The 7,475-nt window shown below is 46.4% G+C and overlaps 1 pseudogene; it reads right to left on the minus strand.

Annotated features, from left to right (window-relative positions):
- LOC115481002 overlaps positions 1 to 2,245 on the minus strand; it is a 469,054-nt pseudogene extending 466,809 nt beyond the window's left edge.
- Between the last annotated feature and the right edge of the window lie 5,230 nt (positions 2,246 to 7,475).

Consider the following 7,475-nt stretch of genomic DNA (forward strand, 5'->3'; position numbering starts at 1 on the left):
TATGTAAGTTTTTATGCTACAGACGCTGAACTTTTCCCATAGAATGGCAGCATGGGGGGGGGGGGGGGGGGAGATCTTATTTCTCTGGAATCCCTGGTCCAATTTAGCTCATTTTTTTAACTTGATGGGTCTTTTTATTGGTTGTTGTTTTCAGGGCTTTTTTTGAGGGGGTACTGAGTACCAGCACCTTTTCCACTGTCTGCTAAAATTGACCCATGGACCCCAAGTTTTAATGAAAGAACTCAGGCTCTACACACCAACTCTGCCTGGTCATAGATTCTGTGACAGGTTGCAGGGGGCCTGGATGGGTCCATCAGTGATCACCTCACTCACCCCTGAAGGGTGGCCTTAGCATTTGAGTACCAGCACCTTTTTTGCTAGTAAAAAAAAAAAAAAACACACCACACTGGTTTTCCACATACAAGTTTCATCCCATTCAATAGTTGAGATGTGGTAGCCATGTTAGTCCACTTTTAAAGGTAATCAATGGAAAGAAAAGAAAATATCACCTTATTTTATTCCATTCAACAAATACATAGATATCAATTTAGGAGCAGGGATTAACTCACCACTTTACCCTCCTCTCCACCTACCAATACCCTTAACACACATTTGGCACCATACCCATGTTATTGCAAATAACTCCATAACACAATTCTGGAATTAAACAGTAGGCCGCAGCTTTGTTCATTAACACCACCCCCCCGAGCCATAGTTTAACATTTTCGGACATACTCAACTCCTTACGCTGCTCACCTTGTCAGCGGAGCAGCAAGTCCACTTTCAGGCCATCACTGCCGATCTCCCCCTTTTAGCTCTGCTTTGTCAGAAAGAGCCCCGATACAAGCATGGACCTCCATGCCCATTAAGCAGGTCTTACGACCAGACCCAAGTCATCCAGTCTTGTCATTGCCTTCCGTTATGGCTCATTCCCCATCATGAGCCACAACCCCTGTAGCTCGGGTGTCACCCACTGCAACAACCGAAGCCCAATACCTCCAAAATAATCAGCCTGAACACAATACGAACCCACGTCTAGCAAATAAAAAAAATAAAAAAAAGTGAGCAAGAGGAGGCTAAGAACTCCCTGATACTAAGAGGGGGCTACCATTTATAACCCGCCACAAGTTCAACCCACTCTTCACCCCATCCCCCTCAGAAGGCCCACAGAAATTCCTATTACCTTTTAAATGGCCCAATTGAATAGACCCCTTCACCTCCTAACTAGGCTAACTAATCCTGGCCTGCCGATGGTGAGCTAGCCCAACCTGCGGTTAATGGGGGCCCTGCGAAAGTAGCTCTGGACTTGTCTCTTCTCAACCCCTTTTGTGCAATTCTTTCCTACTTTTATTGTGTTTGAAATAATTAAAAAAAAAAAAAAAAAAAGTTACTATGAACGTGTGAAAGATGGAAACAAAATGTCAAAATCAGAGGGATAAATTGGAAGTTGCCAAGAACGAATCAAGAGTTTTCACTCTTTATCAAATAGCAAGCCTATTTATTTGCATGGCAATCAGCACACTTTTGTGCATTAGATATTAAGGTTAATAAAAACGCTCAATATTCATTTCTTCATTACAATTCTTTTCTTTGAAGTCCAAACACAAAAAACACCCTACTCGTCAACAGCTGGAGTAGGCGCAGGTGTTTAGCGCTGTATAAGCCTAATCAGGACCACCGGGCTATCTGGTCTGCAAAACTAAGCAAAATATTGAATTTTGAAAGAGCATTTGGCACTGATTCCCCGCTACTACTATACAAAACTCCTCAAACCTGTGGCCCACCTGGAAACGGGAGCTGGGGGTACACACACAAACACAGCCTGCTGCAACATACACGTACAAAGGAAAGCAGGATCGGAAAGTAGCCGGTTACACATCTTACCTCGCTTCCTTGAAAGCTTTCGCTGCCTTGTGGCCAAAAGGTTTTGCTTTAGTCTCAATGGCAGCCCGTGATCTCGGACCGGCTCTTGTGCCGCCGGGGTCCCCCGAGGACCGGTGGGCAGCCTGGGGGCTGGAGCCCAGCAGGCTTCCTTCCGCACCCCTCTTTCTTTGCAGCGAGAGGGGGACCAGTGTCCAGCACAGCAGCAAGCCAAGCGAAAGAGACCAGTTGGCAAACATTTCCGCCCAGGATAGATGGTAAGAATCCGTTCCGACGGAGAAAAGCGGTCCAGAGTTTGCACAATGCCTGCAAGTAAAGTAGAGCCGGCTCTCAAGACCAGACACTGTCCCTAAAGAACTCTTTCTGCACTTTTACTCTTTCCCCCACTCTTCGGCTTTTCACTCAAGGTTTACAGCTTTGCACCAATCGGAGAGCGGTCAGGAACAATTTAACGGGCCCTTCGGCCAATCGCTGCAGAGAGTCGAGGCTGAGCATCACAGGTGCTCAGTGAGGCGTGGCGAGGGGCAGACTGGGGGAGGTCTAATTGTGGTGGGGTGGAAAGAGAGGCGCAGAGCCTTGCAAACATAAGATTTTGGGAGTTTATTTTTTTTTCTTTCATTTCTAGGGAAATTATTATTGTTTAACACTTTTAAAATGTCCTCGTATGGCCGTTATGAAATTATGGAAATCCAGAGGCACTGATGTAAAAGATTGACCGCAGATCCTCAGAGCAGGTGTAATAGCGAAGTCAAGTGTGGATACAGCGCTGACTGCTGATGATGGGAAGCAAAGAAAGTCAACTTGGAGAAATTGCAGAATTAAAATATATTGAGACAGCAAAGCAACAGAGAGTATTAACAACCCTTGAAAGGGGTCAATCCCAGCCTTCAAGCAATGGTGACGCCTAGTGACCACATTTAGAAACAGAGGCAGTGACGTCAGATAAAGGTTATAGGACTTATCTAATTTGCTCATCCATTCCAATTACTAAACTCTATGGGGCCGATATTCCAAACGATTTAGCCAGCCGCTGACCTGTTAAATTGCTTGGTTGGGTCTAGCCACTAATTTTCAGTGGCGCTTAACTGGCTGAAAGTGCCTCTAAAATTTGTGGTTAGTCAGCAGTAACTCAGGCCCAGCTGCACAAAACCTGAGTGTGGGTTTTACACTGGTTCTAGCCGGTTTAGCAAGCACAGAGTACAGCCACACATGCACTATTTATAAGACTCAATGTGCAACAAAGATTGCTTTAGTACATGGTTTCCCAAGTTAGTCCTGGAGCACCCCCTTGCCAGGGGGGGACAAAATTCCCCGGGCCTGGGCCTCCGGGGGGGGGGGGTGAGCCCGCCGCCGCAGTCCAGCCCGCCCGCCCGCCCTCCGTCGCTCCCTGGCATTGAACGTAAGCGCCTCACCTTTGAAAGCGCAGCAAGCAGTGGCAGACTACTACTACTACTACTACTTAACATTTCTAGAGCGCTACTAGGGTTACGCAGCGCTGTACAATTTAACAAAGCGAGACAGTCCCTGCTCAAAGAGCTTACAATCTAATAGACAAGTGAACGGTCGGTCCGATAGGGGCAGTCAAATTGGGGCATTCTGGATTCACTGAACGGTAAGGGTTAGGTGCCGAACGCAGCATTGAAGAGGTGGGCTTTAAGCAAAGACTTGAAGACGGGCAGGGAGGGGGCTTGGCGTAAGGGTTCAGGAAGGTTGTTCCAAGCGTAGGGTGAGGCGAGGCAGAATGAGCGGAGCCTGGAGTTGGCGGTGGTGGAGAAGGGTACTGAGAGGAGGGATTTATCCTGTGAACGGAGGTTACGGGCGGGAACGTAAGGGGAGATGAGGGTAGAGAGGTAGTGAGGGAGACCATTCCTTCCTTCCTTGTCCCGCCTTCGCCTGACATAACTTCGCGAGGGCAGGACATGGAAGGAAGGAGTGGTCTGCCGCTGCTTGTTGCTGCGCTTTCGAAGGTGAGGCGCTTGTCAGTGCAGAGGGCCCGGGGGTGGAGAGAGGGCCCAGTGGCGGGTGGAGGGGGGGCCCAGCGACCTCTGGTGGGGGGGCCCCGGGGGCGGCCTTGTCCCGGGCCTAGCCCAGTCTCTCAGCAGCCCTGCCCTTGCCATTCTGGTTTTCAGGATATCCACAATTAATATGCATGAAAGAGATTTGCATACAATAGAAGCAGTGTATGCAAATCAATATCATGCATATTCATTGTGGATATCCTGAAAACCTGGCTGGCAAGTGGGTGCTCCAGGACTGACTTGGGAAATACTGCTTTAGTTCTGCAGATCTCATGGATCTTCTTCTCTTCATCAAAAAATGTGACCAGTCAGTTTCAGACATTGTATAGTTAAGTGCTGTGCTCCATTTATTTTGCAGGTTTACTAATAATTGTTTTTCCATTTTTGATTAAATAATTTTATACCAACTAGATGTTTCATGCTTCTTAGTTGCAATTAGTGCACAAAGGGTAAAAAATACAAGGGTCACAAGAATTAGGACCAGCTTAACCAAAGTTAAAATTTGAGTGTGTGTTTGACTTGAATCCACTTAAAAACATTGTGTAAATGTGATTCCGTAAGCATGTCTTGCTTGTGAGAATGACATATACATATCATCTATTATAAAATCGCCTACTGTCAAGATTTATTTTTCTGCTGGAGGCTGCCTATTACATCACGACCTCTACCAGCCACCTGCTGTACATTTGAAGGACTGAGGTGGAGTGGAACAGCCGGCAGAAAGAGATGCCAAACCCACACAAGAAGGGGAGGGAAGATGGAGAGATGTCAGGCCTGCATGGAAGTGGGGGAGACAGACTACATATGGGAGAGGGAAGAGAGGAGAAGAGATGCTGGACCTGGAGGTAAGCTGAGAGAAGAGAGAGAGACTGGGACCAGAAAGAGTGGGAAGAGATGGAGCAGAAGAAGAAAGTAAGAGAGAGGAAGAGGAGGAGAGATGCTGGACCTGGAGGTAAGTGGAGGAAACTTAGGGGTCCTTTTACCAAGCTGCAGGAAAAAGGGCCCAGGGGTAGCAGCGGGGGCTGTTTTTACTGCGTGCCAGGGCCCTTTTCCCTCAGCGGGTAAAAAGCCTCTAAAAAAATGGCCATGCGGTAAGATTACTCTTACCACGTGACCATGTGGTGAGGAACACTTATGCTGCCCATTGAAGTGGCAGTAAGGGTTCCACGGTAACCGGGCAGCGCCGATTACCGCCGGGTTAGCACCATGGTAAAAGTTTTTTGTTGCACCGGAAATGGCGGGTGCTCGAGGCAGAACTACCACTGGAGGTCACGTTGGGCCCAGGGTTTCAGGTTGCCATGTGGCAACCCTTTAGTAAAAGGGCCCCTTAAGGCTGAAAATCATTGCTAAGCTCCTGAATTTTTCCCCATCCTTAATCTGCCCCTGAAAATTTAACGGAACAGGACTAAATTTGGTATGGGAGTAAAAAAAGACACATCAGGTTTGAAAATGGGCTGGATCTGACCAGAGATTAACAATCTGTCCTTTGTAATTGAAAACATGATTTTGTCATACTTTCTCCCACCAGCAGGAACAATACTACTACTACTTATCATTTCTATAGCACTACAAGGCATACGCAGCGCTGTACACCATACACAAAAAGACAGTCCCTGCTTAAAGAGCTTACAATCTAGATAAGACACTGAAGGAAGATTCCTGTGCTGTGTAGAAACATTTGCCAGGGATTCCGGAGAAATAAGCCTACAAAAAAACATTGATGCATTTCTATGGGAGAAGTAGCTCCAGCTTCCGCAGCATAGAAACTTTGACATACTGAAACAGCAATCATCAATTTTCAATAAAACACCGAGGGCCTGGTATTCAAAGGATTTATGTTTTTAACTTTGAGAATTATGCTCATAAATTGGCCTCTTTGAAAATTTACTAGGGCTGAGTGCATAACTTTATACTCAAAATTTCCCAGGCAGGGCCACCGAGAGGGGGGGGGGGGCAGGAGGGGCAAAATTCCCTGGGCTCAGGCCTCCAAGAGAGGCCCGGTGCCGGGGTCTCTTTCTCTCTCCTGCTTCTGATGGAACCCAGGAGATCGTGTCCCGACAAGAGCAGGAGAGAGAAAACAGTTGATGGTTAATATTTGGCCATTACGGAAGTAGTAATGAGCCTAAAGGAGAATACCCAAGGAAGAACCGTGACACTTGTAATCGGATATGATGTCGGAAACTGTAAAGAACTATCATGTGATACCAGCTGTGAAGCTAGAAGAAAAATCGCTTGATCGGATGAAAAGACATCTTTATTGAGAACTGAGGCTTCCTGTAAATGATAAGTGACTCTTTAAGCCAAGCCCCCTCCCTGCCCATCTTCAAGTCTTTGCTTAAAGCCCACCTCTTCAATGCTGCGTTCGGCACCTAACCCTTACCGTTCAGTGAATCCAGACTGCCCCAATTTGACTGCCCCTATCGGACCGACCGTTCACTTGTCTATTAGATTGTAAGCTCTTTGAGCAGGGACTGTCTCTCTTTGTTAAATTGTACAGCGCTGCGTAACCCTAGTGGCGCTCTAGAAATGTTAAGTAGTAGTAGTAGTAAGTATAATTGCAAACCTGAAAAGAAAAGTAATAATGCAACTGTGTTGCACGAGGATGGAAAAACACCATTATTTTGAACTGAGGTTTCCTGAAAGTGACAAATGACTTATGTGTTAAGTGTAAATTCAAATTTGAAAAGAAAAGTGATAAGGCAACTGTGTTGCTAAATACCTGAGCATATTAGTAAGGAACCATTTATAAGCTGCTAACGTGCTTACAGGGAGTGATATCCTAGTATCATGTGATCTCCTTCGGTTTAAAACAGAAATACGGAGGTTATTGTGAGAAGTATGAATGTGGTTTGAGAGTGTATGAATGCAGATAGGAGCACATTGTTTGTTATGATAAAACTATAAGTGGAATTTATAAGAAGAATAAACTATTGCAAATGCGGAAACGCAGTTGCCTGATTTATATAGTATACTAGTAAAAAAAGGCCCATTTCTGGAGCCAATGAAACGGGCGCTAGCAAGGCTTTCCTCTGGCCCCCCCACCCAACGCACCTTCGTTGTTAGTGATGGCATTGCGCCGCCGTGGCCACCGTTGATGTGTGACTCTGGCCCCCCCACCCAACGCACCTTCGTCGTCAGTGGGTGGCCCATTGCGCTGCCCTGGCTGCCGTCGATTTGAGTGAATTGCTCCGCCCTCAACGTCATAACGTTTGACGTGAGGGCGGGGCCCCGAGACTGTGATTTTCGTGGCTTCAGAGCTTCGAACTTACGAACCTTGGCTTCAGTGACGTCAGACAATAGAACGTTGAGGGTGAGTTTTATATATATAGATTATCAGTGGTAGTGACTGGATTGAAATATAGGAACTCAGATTAATTACTTAATGAATATGCATGAGAGATGTTTGCATGCCTACTACCTCCATTGTATGCAAAACTCTCTCATGCATATTCATTAGGGATAGCATGAAAAAAATGCTGACCTGTTGGTGGCCCTCAAGGACTGGGAGGGAATACCACGGATTTCGGGAGATGTACTTTTTAAAATCTACAAGACATTTAACTGCAGTCTACATAA

Source organism: Microcaecilia unicolor, chromosome 11, assembly GCF_901765095.1.
Source record: "Microcaecilia unicolor chromosome 11, aMicUni1.1, whole genome shotgun sequence".
Classification (NCBI taxonomy): Eukaryota; Metazoa; Chordata; class Amphibia; order Gymnophiona; family Siphonopidae; genus Microcaecilia; species Microcaecilia unicolor.